Source organism: Melozone crissalis, unplaced genomic scaffold (assembly GCF_028551555.1).
Source record: "Melozone crissalis strain CALT ecotype California unplaced genomic scaffold, PUWL_Pcris_2 ptg000019l_1, whole genome shotgun sequence".
NCBI lineage: Eukaryota > Metazoa > Chordata > Aves > Passeriformes > Passerellidae > Melozone > Melozone crissalis.
Genome location: NW_026535797.1, coordinates 29,271,424 through 29,290,561, shown reverse-complemented (window position 1 = coordinate 29,290,561; position 19,138 = coordinate 29,271,424).

Sequence of the window (19,138 nt, the reverse complement as noted above, 5' to 3'; positions counted from 1 at the left end):
AGCATTTTCTTGGTGAATAAATAGACAAGGAAGAACTGTGGAAGGAGAACCTGAAGAAAGACTTGCATGTTTCTGTAGTGAATGGAGAGTGTGATTGTTTGAATTAGTGAGAAAAAAAACTCGGCACATTCACGGTTACATGCCAACTTAAAGAAAAAAAAAAGCTAAAAATATTTTATTCAAACAACTTGCCAAAGAAGGGGCTGTAATCCCTAAGTTTTTACATGAGTGGTGATAATGAATTTGTAGTGTATGTCTTGAAGTGAGAGGATAAATAAGGCCTTTTTTTCTTTAGGCCTGTTGTAGGTTTTATTTAGTTTGTTTTATTTTTCTGTAAAAGGAGTTTTTGCCACTCCAAGAATAAAAGAAAACTGGAAGTTGTCTTGCTCCAGAGGCCACAGAATCTGAAAAGTGAAATACTTATAAATAAGTAAGAGAAAGTTCCTTAACTGAGAAATGGGGAGTATTTTGGCATAAGAACTGCAAAGATGGTAACAGCTGCTTTATCTTAAATTTAATAGTTTGGCCTTAAGATGTTTGACTGTGGTCTTCCCAAATTAGATCTGGTTTGTTTTTCATTGCATTTAATCTACTTACAAATAGTGTTTAGAGTTCCCTCCAACAGCTGCACAAAAGAGCATTTTGGGAATCACTAGTAATACAAATGAATAAATGTGTGTTTTTGTAAAGTAAGACTTCCAAGAAGCAGCTTTTATGGAAGAAAAAGATAAAATATGTGCATTTCTATACTTGCCAACAGGTCCCACCTCCCCACTATTTTATTTGGGATAATCTGATGCCTTTTAGTCACAAGATTTTGGGGTTAATTTTTTTTTGAGAAAGTGAGCAAGCAGATAGATCTGAAAAGCATATTCTGTGCTGGTCAGTTCATAATGTTAATAAACTGTGGACTGAAATTGTCTTGCAGAACTGTGAGGTCCCTGAGGGTGGGGGATGGAATTAGTTATTTCAGGAGCTGTGTGAACAGTCCTGTGCATTGAAGACCTTCTGAGCTAAGAAAACTCTAAGCTTTTCAGTTTTATTTGCAGGCTCATTCCTTCTGGAGAGTTGGGCTGTATTTTCATATATAAATTCAATGATCATGATTTCTTGTCTATAAGAAATCAATTATGGAGTATCAACTGCAGAGCCACAAGCATTTTGCAGGATTCAGTCTTTAGGGAAAACCACAAAAAATTACAGGATAACTGCCCCCTTGGAGCTGGTGCTTTTTTTAACCTGATTTTGTGATCCAAGTTTACTACTTTACTTCCTGAATGGCTATTCAGAGTCAGGACTGGATGTTTAATTTTACACTGAAATTAATGAAGTCTGGATCACTTTCTACCCTTTCACTGCAGTGCCCTTCAGTGCAACATTTTTGTTTAATCCCCAGCAAAAACGGGGAGTAAAATAATTTCTACCCAATATACTAATATTGCGCTGTTTTTCTTGCTTTTGACTGTATTTCAGGACAATTTCTGGGTGTATTTATGCTTTCTATTGGAGTGTAGCACCTGATGAGTTATTGTTCAGAGCAGGCATGTAGTCCTGCATGAGAGGCAGAAATCAGTAGCCCTGTTGTGAATGAGTCAGAGCCTTTCTGGAAGACTCAGTGCAAGATGGAGAAAACTGAACTGAAGCCTTAAAGCTGAAACTAAAACACAAATCTTGTGTTGGGTTCACTTGGTAAAAAACAGGTCTGTAAATCAGTTACTGTAAGGAAGCTTGGCTCAGCTGAGTATTTTAGGTGTGAAAAATTCCTTTTTTAGAATGAGAATATCTCCATTGGAGGATGAAAGAAAAGAACTTGCCTCTTTTCCTCAGAAAGCACACATACTTTCAAAGGTTTAACAGCTTCAGGATTAGGAAATTACATATTCCTTTTATTGTTTTTTGCTGCTGTGGATTTTGTTGGTTATTGGGGATGCATAAAAATTGTTTCATGTGAGCTCTATGGAGGTTGCTGAACCACAGTGTCAACATTCAGCTAAATCATTGTTTAGCCTTGCAATTGTTTCTTTTGGGGAGGAATTGCAGGTGGGAGGTAAAAAGTTCAGTGTAATTATTTCTCTGCTGTGTTGGAAACAAGCTCTATGCCTATTGTATGCACTTGCCTCTGAAGTATAAACAGTTTATGCTGTTGGAATGTTTTGGGAAAGCAGGGAAGGTATTGGAGGAAGGGTGTGATTTGTAGCTATTTAAATTCTGCATTTAGTCAAAGGGGAGCTATTATTTCATTTTCACTTGCATTTAATTGATTTAGCTCCAAGATTAGATCAGTCTGTGCCTGGGTTTAGCATCAGTGCATGGGATCTGATATGCGAAGCTCTTTCACTTGCCCAGTGCCCCACAGGGGCTGAAGCTGAGCAGGTTTGGAGAGCTTTGGTGACGACATGGCTCACATGCAGGGAGGTCCATGAGGGAAAGCTGTGAGCCTCCCTGGTGTCTGCTCCCATTCCTGTTGGCTGTGCCCAGCTGATTTGCTGTTCCCACAGCCCCCTCCAGTTCATCTGGCTGCTGTCACCAGCTGGGCTGGGAAGGCAGCAGGCACGGACAGAGGCGCCTCTGCTGAGAGAGGAGGGCACACAGTGCTGAGTTACTGTGACCTGCTGCCCTATTTCTCATTTCCACAGCCTCTGCCTGGCTGCTAGGAGCTGACAGCTGCAGGAAGTAAGGCAGAAGTTGTGAGCAGAGCCAAGTATGGGAAGAAGTCTGAGTCCTGAAGCTGCCCATGGTGGCTCTGCCAGCAGAATGTAATCATCTGGGGATGGCTGGTTGGGAAGACAAAGATCCCAGGCAAATAATTTATATGCTTTCATCTGCCAAGTGTGTTACTGTATGACCTATTAAATACGTAACTCTGCAATGAGCTGACAGAATGTTTTTGGTGGGAGAATGTACTTTTCATCTGGGTTTTCCTGCGCTGGTAATCCTTTCTGTCAGTATCTCTCTACTGACTCTCAAGACATTTTGAACTTCTTGGCTGCTGCTGATTAAATTTGGCAGAGCAGAAATAGTTCAAAGCTAGTTTTCCACAAGCTTCTTGAAAATAGGTGCACAGACAAATTCTCATTCCCAGTTCATGCACTGTTGTGTGGGCTTAGCTGTGTTACCACACAGAAAAGAATCTGAGCTGGGGAGCAGGCAGGGTAAGTTCCAGTGTTTACAAAATGACTTGCTTAATTGTGTCACATGCCCATTAAACAGCTTTGCCACCAACCTTTGTTAAAGTTTACCAAAAATGAAACTGAGATCCAGTTTGGAGGCTGTTCAACGATGTGAACGTGTTTAAAAAAACCAAAGAGGGTTTTTGTTCCCTTTATGTTATATAGTTTGTAAGACCATGTGCCCAACAGGTATGCATTTCTCATTCTTACAAAAATAGGGTTGTGACATAGGCAGGCAGTCCTAGAAAGTTTAAAAAACAAAATCATGGTATCTTGGGGCTTTCTTATGGTTGCATTTCCCTGCCAGTTTCTGCCTGCTTTCTCTTTTTCTTTATTTCTTTGTGATATTTTGATTATGATATGTGTCTGTTTGTCAAGGAGAAGGCTAAATTAACCAGAAGAATGTTCTATAAACAAAGATATTTTAATAAAAAGGCATTTGTTGTTTTCTGCATACAGTTTTAGAAAGGACAAGACTTCTTGCCTTTTAGGTGTGCATTCCTGTTGTAACTTACAAACAACTTATGGTAAGAGTTTCTGCCTCAGGCAATTCCAGTTCCATTCACTTGTTCAGTCTCCCAGCTGTTTACTTTTTACAAACTGAAATGACCAATTTGCATAGGGCCAGTCCATGCTAGATCTACCTGGTAGGTCAAGATGATGCCAAAATTTAGTTACTTGGTTAAGAGATCATTTAAAATGATACTGATAGCTTTCTATTGAATGGGCACTTCTGTACTCATTAAGCATTGTTAAAATTCTCATCTAGTTATCTCATATCTTAAAAAGTTCACTAACTTTGCCCATAGCCTGGGTTTTAGTTCTCTGTAGCCTTACAGACTCTCCAGGCACCATCTTCATTGTAATTTCCTTTGTCATCTTTGCAACCACTTGGAAAAAGCTATACAGCGGAAAAACACAGAGTGGGTACTTTGGATTTTAAATTTTATTTACAATTTCTGAGTTCAGTCCTAAAAAAAAAAAAAATAAATTGAATAATAGCCTAGTGCTGAAGCAGTGGATGTGGCAGAGAGTCTGCTTTCATTGAGTCTGAACCTGAGCTCCCTGAGCAACTCCATAGGGAAGAAGGGTGGTTTTGCGTTATTTGTCCTTAAAATAAACATGGTTTTGAATATATAAAGGGCATGTGAAGCATTCAGGAAAGAATGAGGAAGAAAAACAATTTCCTTTTACAGTAAATTCTAAGTAAGTGATGTATTAAAACTGTAGTGTTGGATCAGAACACTGTGGTGTGCAGAACTGTGTCTCTGCATAGACAAGAGCATGTAAGGATGATGGTTCCAGACAGGCCAATTATATGCCATATTTCATAACATGTATGTTCATGTATCATGTTATGTACAGTTTAAAAGTATTCCAGTTGTTAATATGTATGATATGAAAGTAAGGAATGATCATTTTTCTGTGCCACTTTTTGGTAGGATCTGAACTGAATAGATTTGCAGCCTGTATTTTCTGCTTTGCGTGTTACTTTTTATAAACAGAAAATTAATGAATAAATTACTCTTTGTACTTAACTCATAACTTGTATTTGAAACCTAAGCTATGGATTTAGGGATATATTTAGATCTTAGTCTAGTTCCCAAATATAACTATTTTATGGAATTGGTTTTTATTGTTCAAACATGCTAAGGAATTTGGTTAGGGAGTTGACTGCATGAATATCTGGTGGTGGTGGCTTCTATGGTGCTCTCAATTCTGATAGCAGCTCTTTGTGGAACTGCTAAAGGTCTTCCAGCTCCCCAAAACTCCAAATGTCAATGATCCTTCAGTGTCTTGATTATTAGCCTGGAGATTAAATGTTTTTGTTTTGCAATGCTATTGCAAAACAGAAGTTTGTTTTAGTATAAGAAAGCTCTTAAGAATTGTGAAATAAAAAAATTTCACTTTTCATAATGGTCATGACTGAGTTTAGTCCTGGTATGTGCCATATATGTCAATTCATATACCCAAACCCATATTCCTCTCTTGTGAGGGCCATGAATTGCATCAATGACGTTGTTATTCAGAGAATTTCTTTTTGCTAGAAGTAGTACTTAACTTGTGCATTTTGAAATTATTTTGCAAATACTCATAAACATTTGCTTGTACATCATCACCACAGATTATATCAGTTCTCTGCAGGAAATTTGTTCATGTGGTGATTGACACTTTTTTTTCTCTTAGAGAGAAGGACATTCCTAAATGCATGGAAACTTCACTAGAGGTTTTTTCCTAGAACAGGAAATTTCTCATTAGGTCTTCCAGGATCCTGGCCACTGATAAAATATGAAGAAAATATACAACTCAATTACTAAATTAAAAACTTGGCATCTCTAATACTTGTTACTAGGGGCAATACTAATGTCAGCAGTAGGAAAAGGTGTCTGTCCTGCTAAGATTATATTTTCATACTTCCAACTGTGATAGCACAACACCAATAGCAAGCACAGTGTTCTCCATGTGCAGTAACACAATGTTTATTTAGTAAACCATGAGTTATCACGGCAGAACATTTTGGGTTTAGGCTTCATAATACTTCAGAATTAGTACTTCAAGGGTCATCACACCAACTTGTAGTGGTCTGTACTGAATGGGGTTTGTAGTTTAAAAACATATTTGAGAGAATAATTATGTGGCAGAACATAGTCTTATACCATGGGACTGAGAAATGAGAAGGGTCTTGGGGAATGGCAACCAACAAGGACACTTACAGAAGCAAGAATGTGGAATTGAGTCTAAGGTATTAATGTTCATCACCTGTCCTTGTGCTTTCAGACATTCAGCCCTCTGTCTGGTATGTGCTGCACGATCACAGCAACAAAGCTTAGTGCATAATCACCCTGGGTGCTGTATTTTTAACCTTCATGGAAAGCAGTCAGTCAGCCCTCCCTAGGTGACTTGACTAAGTTAGTAAATTTACTTGTTTACTCCATTTCCCAATGGTGATTTGCCATTGCCTTTATTGGGAGTGGGGTGTGGGAGTGGAAACAGAAAGGTGATCAGAGAGAGGATGTTTCATTTGTAGCCTTTTAATGTTGTAGTTAAAACATGTTGACTCTAGTCTTCTGTGCCATTTTTTAGTTGGAAGGTGTTTCTCAAAACCATGAGAAGGTCTGTGGATAGGCTTGTAAAACTTCTGATGATGACCAAGAGCTTTAAATGGCTTAGTAGGCTCAGAACCCGTGTCAAAATCAGGGAACAGAGCTGAGGAACATCCAACAACTGCTGCATGTGATGGCTCTTGGGCCACGTGTGTGACTTTCCCCTCTGGCAGGAGAATGTGTGGAGAATTATTTTCTGTAAAGAAACATGAATGTTTGTAGTTACAGATGTTTTGTGAGTTAAATCAGTGCTTCTAGGCAGCAGCAGATTTGGAGTGCTTATGTTCATTCACCTTTCTGCCAGTGTGCAGTAAGGCTTGGTGCAAACCAAAATTACAGATTTCAGCGCAACTTGGGAAGCTTTCAGTCTGTGCTGTAGGCCTGATGCTTTCTGCAGAGCACAGACCAGTGAGGGAGAACATGTCTAGCTGGGCTACTCTTAAAGCTTTGTGCTGCCCTGCATTGCCAGAGCCATGTGGGACACCAAGATATGCTTACCATAAGCACATATATTTTTTTAGCATACTATTATTTACCATTTTTTACCATACTATTTTTGGCATTTTTTACCATACTATTTTTTTACTCCTTGATTATTTTATAATAATGCTTGGATAAAGGTGAGGCTGGGGTTTTTTTTTTTGTTTGTTTTGGAGGGTTTTTGGGTGGTTTTGGTTTTTTTTTTTTTTCCTATAGAGCTCTGAATTTTCATTTTTGAATTACATTGGTAACTCCCCACTTACTTACCAGAAATCAAACTTGTTCCTTGTTTTATTCCTTCACAACACTTTCACCTCTGTTTCTCTCTATGCCTGCTGTCAGTATCAGTGTCCTGTTACCATTGTTGCTGCTTAAGTGCTTCCTCTGAATCTTGCTCCATGTACTCAGACCATTTTTGGGAGTGGAGGAAGGAAGGTCCTTTTAATTTCCTGCATATTTGCTAGAAGCAATCACCCATTCTATCACTCTTCCCAGCAATCACTGTGTGTATAATTGTGCCACGTTTCACTGATTCAGGTCATGCAGAGTCGCTACAGAGATGTATATCTGTTTCCAGACAAATACTGGAAAACAGTCTGGGCACTGTGTCCCAGTTATTAGTTACACTTATTGCTTTATTCCAAGCATTCTAGCATTTTTTTTCCTGCACAACATCCATCTTGCTGTGAATAGTTTACTGAGAGATCAAAACCCATGCATGACTCATCACCTTTATCAGTATTTGGTGGATCTGAAGAAAAAACTGGAAACAGGAGTGACCAAATTCAAATTTATCCTTTTCCCTCTGCCTGTGACTATTTTATAACTTATTCATCAAGCATTTGCAGCATGTGCCACAAACCCCTTCCGTTCTTAGTCATGTTAAAGAAGATCCACCTCTGTGCCTCCCTGCAAGGCTCTGAATTGTAGTTGCCAGTGCTTGCTTTCCACTCCCTGGAGTCTGTGCCCAAGTGTTACAAATGACATGGCATTGCTCTCAGAGCGTTGGGGACAGTTGTAATATTTTGTTAAATACCACTCATTTTATGGGGTGCTGCACAGCAGATTTTTCTGTCTGTATGATGGCAACTCTAGATGCTCACCTCAAACATCCTGGAGCTGGGTGACATATGCTAAGAGGAAGCAAAAGAAGCCAGAGTCCTGGAGCTGTTGTAGGTGGGTGGTGTTAGTAATTCTAGTGGAAGTGTTTTTGCAGTAGTAATTTCAAGATATAAAAAGAAAAGGTCTCATATGAACTTGCATAACCTTTGGCTTTTATAATCTGTCAAGAGGAGAGGAAACTGCACAGGGTTTTTATTGCGAGAAATGACTTTCTCCTATTCTCTTCTCCCACCTTTATCAGTCAGTTTAATAAAAGATAACACCTCTTAACATTAGCTACATAATGGCTGTGAGGCTGGTACAGCAGGGAAGTGAATGAGAAGCGTAGGGGAAAGAAGAATCCATTCAGTGACAGTGCAAACAGCAGGCACCGAAGTGAGCAATGAGATTTGTCCCACGCTTGGGCAGAGCCCAGAGGCGGCAGAGAGGTCCCCGTTGGTGTGAGCAGGCAGCGCTTGCCCTTCCCGGTGCCTTCTCAGCTCTTGGGGAGCGGCCCAGGGCCGGCAGCAGCCGTGCCACGGGAGCGGCACCGCCAGGCGGCACCCGGCCCCCGCCTGTGGCCGCCAGGGGGCACCGGGGCCACGCGGTTGTGGCCACCTGAGCGCGCCGAGCCTGCGGTGCGCTCGGGGTGCAGGAGCGTGTGCTCCCAACGCGTGATCCCATTTCGGACACTCCCCGGTGTTCGAGATGCGCACTCGGTTAAACGAGCGTGTGTGAAGTGTTATACCAAAAATTTTTTTCCTTTTATTTTTTAAAATATTTTATTTTTCTTTTCTTTTTTTTTCTTCCCCCCTTTTTTTTTGATTTTTCCCCCCCTTTTTTGATTTTTCCCCCCCTTTTTTGATTTTTCCCCCCCTTTTTTGATTTTTCCCCCCCTTTTTTGATTTTCCCCCCCTTTTTTGATTTTTTCCCTCCCTTTTTTGATTTTTCCCCCCCTTTTTTGATTTTTTCCCCCTTTTTTGATTTTCCCCCCCTTTTTTTTGATTTCCCCCCCCTTTTTTTTGATTTTTCCCCCCTTTTTTTTGATTTTTTCCCCCCCTTTTTTTTTTTGATTTTTCCCCTGTGGATGTGCGTGGGTTTTTTTTTTGACCCTGCTCAAAAAAAAAAAAAAATTATGCTTCTATGCTGGCTGTTGTTTTACAGAACACCATCTCAAAAAAGTGACGAGATTGCTGTTGTGGCTGAAAGCCTTTCTCCTGAGGGCTATTCCCATGCATAATCTGGAAGTGCTTTGCTGAACAGGATAACTCTGTGCTTAGAAAGGTGGTAGCTTCGTGTTATCTCCTGTGCTTTACTTTGCATGCATTTAAACAAGGACTCCTGAAAATGAATGCTTTTTGTCTGAAATGCAGAACTAACAGACTTTTCATGTCCTAGTAGATAGATAGATGGGTGCTGAGTGAAACACTGGAGACAGCAAAGCACATCTGCCTCTGCCCAAGGATGCCGCTCCTTTCTCTCCCTCTTTCCTCTGAGAAGTTTCAATTTGTGAGTGTTGCTCTTGCCTGTCTTGGTGGAAGGTGGATACCCTAAGCTGCAGTGAAGAAAGCCCTTCTAAATGCTTTTCCTTTCATTTTGGCTCTACAGATTGTGCAAAGTCAGGGCAGTAGGAGCTCTTTGTTCTGTCTGCAGTGTTATGTATGGCTCCCCAGCTTGCCTTTCTCTGGTAATTGATCCTGCCTTTCAGCATTTAATCAGTTTAGCAGGTTCAAGTGCCATCATTCACGTTTATGACTGTTCTCTGAAGCAACACAGCTATTCAATATCTGTATGTGGGGGGCTGAGGGGGGAAGTGAGAGGTTATTGCCAGCTAAGTATATTAACTGAGAAAAGGGATTTAGAAAAAAAGCCATGCAGAAAGGTGTTGATTTTTTTTTTTTTTTTTTCACAGGGAAACACAAAGTAATAGCATGGGAAGGATTAAGAGGATTTAAGGCTCTAATAACCCAAACTGACTGGAGTGGATATTAATGTATATTTCTTAGATAGGACTTATGGGACTTCCCATATTTTCCAGGAGATGAAACCTTTTTAATTGTCAGTTATGTAGGGAGGAGTTCATTCGGTTTATTTGGCAAATGGCATCTTGCGGCTGTTCTTAACTTGCCTGGCTGCCATCATTGCAGTGCTGCCAGTCCTTCCTGAACAAGATGGGTCCTTGCATTTTTCACAGTGCTGCAGAGATGTCATCACATCACTGTCATAGTGCAAGTGCATTCCACATATGAAACTCTGGTTTTCTGTGTGCATATTGCTGCATTTGCTATTGGGAGGAAATAAAATGCAGATATGCAAGCAGCCCTCCAGCCCCAGTCATGCTGAAATTATTGTTTTGTCTTGGGACAGCTTATGCAGTGTTCGTCACTCAGTGCCTATCTCCCAGCATTCTTTTTTTCTAAGTAGTAATTGCCCCTGCTGGCCACAGATCAATTAAATTCTGTATTTTTCTTGGTAGGAGATACTACTGAACCACCTGTCATGTCCCCTGACATAATATAAAATAGTCCCAAAGAAAGAAGAGTGCAAGAGGGAGAGTGAAAAATACCAGCTTGGGGAAAAAAAAATCCCAAACCAACAAATGACAACCCAAAATACTAATGGAAAAATAGGGTTAGAATAAAAAAGTAGTCTTTGCCATGCATGCTTAGATAGGCTGTTGTGTAATCTTGAAATTTAATGCAAATGTGCTTTTCCTGTCTTTGTAGTCAGCTCCTGTTAAAACTGGCTTTCTGTGCTGGCAGAAGAAATGCTGGGCTGTGTGTTGGGCTCTGTGGTATTTAAAGGAATTAAAAGAGCTGGAAATTAATAATTGGAATCAGTCCTGTGCAAAAAGATTAGATTGAAGACGAAAAATATTGTTAGAGTAAGTGATGTGTTTTGTCACAAAAGTAAAGCAAGTTCTGCTTCTCTTTGAGAAACTTTGTTGTGTGAAGGTCCACTATGGGCTGAGTTTGTTTGTTGAATGTGTTAATCTGCACTGTGTTAGAGCACTTAAAAAAGCAGTCTGCCTTTTTTTTCTCTTTTTGTTCGGGACTTAATATGTATCAATTGAAGTTTATGAAACAAAAGTGATAATTTATCCTGATAAGAAGTTTTTTTTGTCCTTGGATACTCTTTAAAGAGACTAGATCCTAAATTCAGTGCCAAGGCCACAGCCTGCATTTTGTGTTGCTGTTTTATCCCACACCTTTTCCTCAGGTCTCTCCAAACATGTCCATTAACACTGAATTGCAATTCACTGAAAAGTCTAGATGTGATGATGGCCAGTGCTTGCTGGTCTGATAACTCTGAATGTGATGGTGCTGGTTTAATGTTGTGTTTGTGTGTGTGTGTTCAGAACATTGTGCCCTCAGCCAGCAGCATTTGGAAGCAGAGGAGGGATTTGCCACTGATTAGTCCAGGCTAGGTTGTACTAGCTGAGATACTTGTTCTGTAACACGTTGGCCTCAGATGTAGTCATAGAATAATTTAAGCTGGAAAAGATCCTTAAGATCATCAAGTCCATCACCAAACTGTGTCCCAAACAGTTCTTTATCCCTTAGTGCTGACCTCTGTTCTCTGTCATTGAGGAAATGCACAAGTTTGCACCTGGAAGATGGCTAATAAATATGTATTTATTACACAGATCATGGATGTTGAGGGAGAGAAGAAAATAAATTTTATGCTTATTAATGCTTTCCTGATTTTTTGTGTTTTTGAGGAGGAGCTCATGCAAGGAGACTTACAGCCTAATAAACTTTTATAGCCTAATAAAACCAAATAATAAGACATGAGGAAAAAATCTTAGAAGGGATTTATTACCTTTGGTTCCTGCACTGCTGGTGTGAGCAGAATCCTGGCACTTGTGAACCCTGAGACCTAAAATTTTGCTGTCTCTGGGTGTGACTTATCACGCAGAGTGTTTTTGGGACAAGCTGCACTGACTTTCCAGCTGGTGCTGCCTCTTTTTTAAATGATAGAAGGTTTCTGGCAGGGTGCCTGAAAATATCTTAGACTTTGATAATCTGTGTAAAATATCTAGAAAGTGTTCTGAAATTCATCTGTAGAGAGAGCACTTAAAAAAAAAGGCACCAGATGTCACTTAACTGATGACTTTTTCACTTTCAATGCCAGCATTTTGTTCTGATGTGTAACTTGCTGTAGTGCATCATTTTTCTGTAAACAAATAAACATAAAAACACTGCCCATGGGTTGAGTTGCTGGAACATTCCTATGAAGAAACAAGCATCTCCGGTCGTGAGCCTTTTCTGAAATACCAAGGCAGTGCTTTCTGCTGCCTGCACAACCCGAGCTGCAGTAGCTGCCATCTGGAGAGCAGATCCATGCTCAGTGCAGGGTTCTGCACTGGGTAGGAAGCATCTTTTTGGTGGAGCCAGCCCAGACCAAGCATTGTGTGCAGGTAACTGCTCCATCATGGGCTGGCAGTAGTGTTCATGTGCAGGGTGATGCACACGTGGGGTGTACTGATACAGATATTTCTGTTGTTGTTGTTTGTGGGATTGAAATTCAGCTGCAGCCTTGCCTTGAAATAGGATTTTCCATTTATGCTGCAGCCACATAATTTTTACACTTTGAGACACTGCCCCATATGTGGCGTTTTGCAGGGTACCAAAACCCATCCAATCTCGCATAGGAAGCGTACAAATATATTTATAGCTTTTGTTATAAAAGATACATGAAATATTTGGTCTCCAGACATCTTGTCTTTAGCTTCCCGTTGCCATGGGCACTCATTAGTATTCCAGGGAGGCCTGGTTGCCATGGCAAAGTGTGTAGTTGTACTGTGTTCCCATGGCAACCTCCACCATTAGGTACCTTGAGCAGATCTGCTGGCAAATCTGTTTGGGTAAATCTGAGAGATCTCAGGGTAGCATTAGTGTTTTAAATAACACTGCCACCCTGTCCCGAGGTGATTGTCAGTGCAGATGTGTTTGGTGTGTTGGGTTATGGCTGTTGGGTCAGTATAGCACAGCACAGTGTCAGGCTGCAGCAGGGTTGTTTTCAAAAAGCAGCACCGAGGGATAACTTGACCTCTAAAGAGGTTAAAACAAAATCCTGGTGTTGAGACTGTTTACATTTCTCACATGTTCCTGCATGTGTCTGGGTTTGAGCTTGCAGCTCCTTCCTGGAATGACCTTGAGCAGTAACCACGTTCCTGTGCACATACATCCCAGCGCATCTGAGAATTTGGCTCTTTGAACACAATGTTTTTTTTCTTATTGGGAAGAAAAATCAAATTACCCTCTGGCACACAGCTTGCTGTGTTTTTTTAAGGGACCAAGGTGGGACTGGTGGTGTGGAACAACACTGCAGGTGGTTAGCTTTGGATCAGGGAAGTTTTCTAGCCACTGATGGAGGATCTGTTCTGATGTTGGAATTTGTTTAGAGAAGTGACAGACAAATTAACATCTGTCAGTTCCTTGCTAATGACAGGCTGTTTACTTGTCTCAAATTTTGTTCTCCATTAGTACATTTCTTGGTTTATGTAATGCACACAGTCAAGGAACTGGTGAAAAATCTGGGGGTCTTTTAAACGCTGTGAAAGATGTGGAGTGCTGTACATTTGGAAGGGGAATGTGCCTGTGGAGCCTCTTTAGATGGGACAGTTAAGGAGATGTCCATCTGATTTCTGCTTTCAGTCACAGAAAAATACACAGTTGCATGGGATATAGAAACCTGTCCAATTTGAAAAATCAAATATCAAAAACTGATAATGCAGTGTCCTGAAAAGTAGTGATGTGACACATCTGGGAGGATTTCATTCTCTATTGCCACAGAGCACAAGGCTCCTGCAGCCCTAGAGAGACTAAATTCTGTTATGGTTCTGATGGTTTGTTTGTTGTATTTAGCAGATAAAAATGGTGACTTAAAGATCTGAAGTTGAATCAAATTCTTTGAAGATTTAAACTCTCAAGATTACTTCATCAAGTTATATTCCTTTTTTTCTTTAAATTGGTAGAGTGGGTTTGTACAGATCCCTTGGCCTAGTTCCTAACTGAATTTAGAATTTCAGATGTTTCCTGGAGTCTTTTCTGTAAGCTGTTTCACTTTTCAAGTCTCTGTGCTGAAAAAGACTTTTTTTTTTGTACCCTCGCTTAGAGAACACCATGAAATTAAATGTGAATTGATAATCAAATTGCTGAGTTTGTTTTCAAGCAAGGCTGTCTTGTAACACACTAAAAGCTGAGAGCCAGGCAGGCCAAGGCTTTTTGTGTTTCCTGTGTTTCTTCAGATTGGGTTTGGCTTCCAACTGAGCCAGACAGCATGGCCTGAATCGCACCAGTCCTCCTGAAAATGCAATCTCACAGTGCCCTCAAACTTGATTAAGAGCAGCATGCTTTAAGTGCTTGGTTAAAAATAAACAAACCACTGTGAGAAGGGCAAGAGAATGTACTTGTATTTTATAAATATGCTAATCCATTTAAAAAGTATCTTCAGCTTGAAGTTTTGTTTGCAGCGGATTGAGATTCTCTTGTGATAAGCAGCTGCTGTCTTTGTTTAATAATTGTAATTTGTATGTGGGTGTAGCAGCAGTTAAAACACATGGTTCCTTTGAATCAATGAAGATGGGCAATGACCAGGTCAGGCTTTGCTTTTGTCCTGATTGCCATTGATTCTTTGTGGAGTCCTTTTTTTCTTTTAGCTAGGATGTTTTTCGCTAATAAACAGAAAAAGATTTTAAAACACTGATTTATATTAAAAGGCAGGAAGTGGAGTATGAATAATCTGCACAGTGAAGAGCTGTGCTAACATGAGCAGACATTTAAGCTTCTTTAGATTTAGATAGATATATATATATATATAAATATCTAGAACTGATCAGTACAATGTGATGGGAAGCTCATTTTTATATATTTTCTTTTCTGTCTGTCACTTCCCCTCCTTTCTTCCCTTCCAGTGCCTGGCAAACTAGTTTAAAGAAATGCAGAATAGCTGCTGGAAATCAGGAAAAAACACTTTTAAAGGAATTAAGACTGTGGAATAAATGGCCAGAATTGCACTGGGGTTGTGGGAGTTTTTAACTGGCATCACCTGCTGTAACAATTCTGCTCTACCTCTGCACCTTGCTGATACTGGGTGTGTGGGGCATTTCTGTGTTTCTTTCTGTACTTTATTCCCAACTAGATTGAGAAAAGGGAGGATACAGGAGGAGAGTATAAAGCTGCTCAGTCATCCTCATGGGTACAGAAACACAAAGCCCAAGAGACACTTGTCACTGCCTGCAGATTTGATGTTTGTTGTCTGTAAGCTCGAGCAGTGTTTTCATCTTAGAGTTTTCCTGAAGAGAGCTTCAGCATGTTTTTGTTTTCTGTCAGAAACACCAGAGGTATGCTCAGGCTCTGCCTGTGGAGCCTTTCCCTGAAGCACTGGAATTAATGTGCTAAAGAAAGAGAGTTCAAAATATCTGACATGATAACGAGTTGTGCTTCAGCTTATGCATTCTTGTGCCCTTAACCTAACCTTGCAAGCAGAGCTGATGCTTGGCTACTTGAAAATTCATTGTTTGTGATCTTTTACATAGAACCATAACCATTGCACAATTAGGTAGCCTAAGCTATTGCCTGGTAACTTGAAATTTTGAGTTTTGTTTTCTTCTGATGGACTGAAAAAAATATATTGAAAAAAAATCAGTCTTGAAATAGTGTTAGTCTGTAGGTGGTTCGTATGCATTTGATTTGAAGTGCTCACTCAGAGCATGAGCAGCTCTTAGGGAATGATCCCATTCTCTACCAGGAGGAATATAACCCTTAAACATTCACATGAGAAGTTAAGTTTGAGTTACATAACTTGCACTTTTTGAATGGTCCCTCATGATGGCTTTGGTTGCTGCTGCAGATGTCTGTTGGTAATGATCAGCTGGGAAGGTACCAGTGAATGCCAAATAAAACCTATCAATAACAAATAAAATACAAGTGCAGTGTGTGAACACTTCCCATGCACTGTTTATCCACTTCCAGTATGGGCAGGAGTCTTACTGCCAAGTGGATTAATTGTGGCATTTCTTCATCAGTCAAACTTCAACAGAACTGTAAGTGTGCTGAGTGTTGGTGGAACAATAAATGAGATCAGTGAGTTTCTCCTGGCCCATTTGGGGACAGCAGAGTCCAGAGTGGGCCTGTCAAAGTTACTCTGGAAGAGAGGGAAGGGGCAGAGTTGTCACTTCCATGATTTGAACTTGGAAGTCTCTAGATAAATCATGGGTACAGCTGAAAATTGTGTGTGAGCAGGGCACCTTGACAGGAGGCCTTGGCATTCAGCTTGGTGTGTTGGTTTGCTAAGCCATTTTCTGGGTTTTAGTTTGGCTTTTCCTATTCTTTTTTCTTCTTTCTCCTCACCAATGAATGAACCATGGGCTTTATTCTTCTAATATATATATATATATATCTTTAAATATATATATTCTTTTAATATATATATCCAAATAGATATTCCTGTTGATTAGAGCAGAGGGTTAATTGCATGACATTTGGCATAGTCTGTTAAAGTGCTATGTCAGCTGTTTCTTTTAATATAAATGTTAATTTTGCATGGGAGAGGGGGAAGGGATTTAGTAAAATAAATCTTAGGCAATGATACCCATGGAATTTCATGTTTGCCATTATTTTTGCTGTCCTAATATTGATGATGCTCTCAAACAAGTGCATTTTCAGTAGAAGTTAATTACTCTTTTCTGAAAAATATTGGATGTAAATTGTGTGGCATGGGATGACTAATTTATTTTCACCGTTCTAAATGCTGTAAGTCATTAGCTTTTAAAAATAGTGAGTCTGAATGTAAATATCTGGTATACTTACTAGGAACTTATTAGCTATTAATTAGCATGCCATTAGATTGCAGTGAAATGTTAAACTGGAGGCTGAGCCTGCTTGCAGGTCTGTAACTGAGCAAACATGCAGATTGCCTATGCACACAGCACTTATGTACAAATTATTAATACAAAGAAAGGCAGCAGCTTCAATCTTTAAAGAAATTTTTCTTTTTTGGGCAATTAAATCCAAGAATCCAAGCCCAACAACCCAGACAACTTAAATCATATGACATTCTAGAAGTGTAGTCATGTTTTATGTTAAATAAGAAGCATTTTGTGCATTTATTATTATGATATTGTGATAGAATTTGCTCTTTGTCTTCATAATGTTTTTAAGAGAAAATCCTTTTTGCTAGATGATAATGCCATGTCATCAACAGTCTTAAAATATTAATCATGTTTTGAAAAGCCTTGCTAAAATGCAAGTAAGAATTAGGTGTCAACAACTCTAAGTCCTGGCAAGTACATGGGTGTCTCTAGGGGCACTTCAGATGGTTTGGGTGGTCAACCAGTTGAACACTCCTGAGACAGAAAATGGTTTGCCTTGAATGTGTGGCCTGAGCCAACCAAATTCTCATTTAGTCCTGCCTGGGGTGAGATTAAAAGTGTGGCTTGCACTGGAGTTAAAAAAGCCATAAAGGAATTTCAAAGACTTGGACGTCAGGCTCTGACTTCTGTGAAGTGTTCTATGGCATATATATGGAGGAACAGAAAGGGCAAGTGTTGAGGGGATCTGTCATTAGTTATTGTGCAGTTATCTAGAGAGAATTCCAAAAACAGGTGACTCACTTTCCCAACTCTGCAGCAGTGTGCTCAGCAGTGGTGGTAGAGTGAGAATGCTCTCATTCTGCAGTTGTGGCAGTAGCTGCAGACATGTGGCTTTGAAGCTGGTGCCCAGGACTCCCTGTGCCAAGGGCAGCCTTGGTGGGGCTGCCCTCTCCCATTCCAGCCAGTGGAGCTGCAGGATGTCCCTGCCAGGACTGGGGTTTGAACCCTTTTGTGTGCCAGGTGTGGATGCAGAGATAAACTGGAAGCAGTGGTAATCCTGCAGGAGTGCAGCTTTAAAGCAGGGCTGAGCTGAACTGTGGGGGTGTCTCTCCATCAATAAAGAGTATAATCAGGCGAGGGTGGCTTTTGTTGCTGAGGGAACCCTGAAACCTGAAACTTTCTGTCTGGTAGCATATGCTGTGGTGGCTCAGAGCAGTGTGAATGCAGCACAGCTGACCAGGGTGGACATAAACTCTGTGACAGCTGGCAGCTAGTGGCACATCTTGGGTGGCACAGATAAAAAAGTAGAGGTTTTTGCTGTTACTGCATACTCTTTAAGTCTGTTTTTATCCAGAAGAATGCTCTGAATAAAAAGCCATTTTAAAATGGGATTAAGAAAGGACTGTGCTATGAAAATGTCCAGCTATAGAACCTATGGCATTGGCTGTGACCTGCATTCACTGACTATTGTGCAATGCAATCTCTGTGGGAACCTAGAAATAGGAATATGAACATTTCCCCTACTTAATACTTGCAGAGGATTCGCCTTCAGTCTAAGCATTGGGCAATCATGAGAGGAGATTGCTCCCTCTGGGAACTGAGCCCTTTATCAAGATGTAGTTCAGCAATTGAACTCAAGAAGAATATCCATTAGCTACCAGTAATAGCACTCGTATCCCCTTTGCTGGATCCCAGCTACTAAACTGAAAGACATTAAAATGCTGCAAAAGCCTGTGTTGAAATGGGACCAGGGACATCATTTCAACATCTAAAATGTACCAGTTCTGAGTGAGAAAGAGCTCTTCAAAATTCATCCATCAGCTGAAGGTTAGCTGCTGCTAACCTAGAGGGGAAGTAGTAATCTTTTGCAGAATATGCAGAGATTTTCAGGAAAATTTGCTAATATGTCTGTTTTCTCTGGCTACTTGTGTTAGTGAGTAATGGGACTAAGCTGAGCCCCCATGTCATTTCAGAACAAAGACTGAGGGCTGTGAGAGGGAGTATGGGACAGAAAAGGCCCTAGGGAAAGAACTCTTCAAACCTCTCCCAAAAATGTTACACTTTTATTATTGTTGAAACATAAAAGCAGCAATTGAAATAAATGATTGTCTGAAACTTCTACCCTAGCGTAAAAATTCCAGAGTTCTAACAATGGTACAGTTAAGTATTTTGTTTAATTGGAATTGCTGTTGAAATAGATGGTTGTTTTCCTTGTCTGCATGTTAAAAAGGTGAAGCCTTACTGTTATCAAATTGGTCTTCTCATTATTGGGTTGGTGAAGCTTTTATGTGTGACAGTGGGTATTTCAGTGTAACTGGCACTGTTTGGCATGTAGTGACTGTTCCAAGTAATGGGAAACTTTGGATATTTCAAATTCCTTCTGACCATGGAGCAAATAACAGGGTATAGACCTTGTCTGGGATGCTGAACCTGGAGCCAAGCTCTTTACACATGGAAAGTGATTA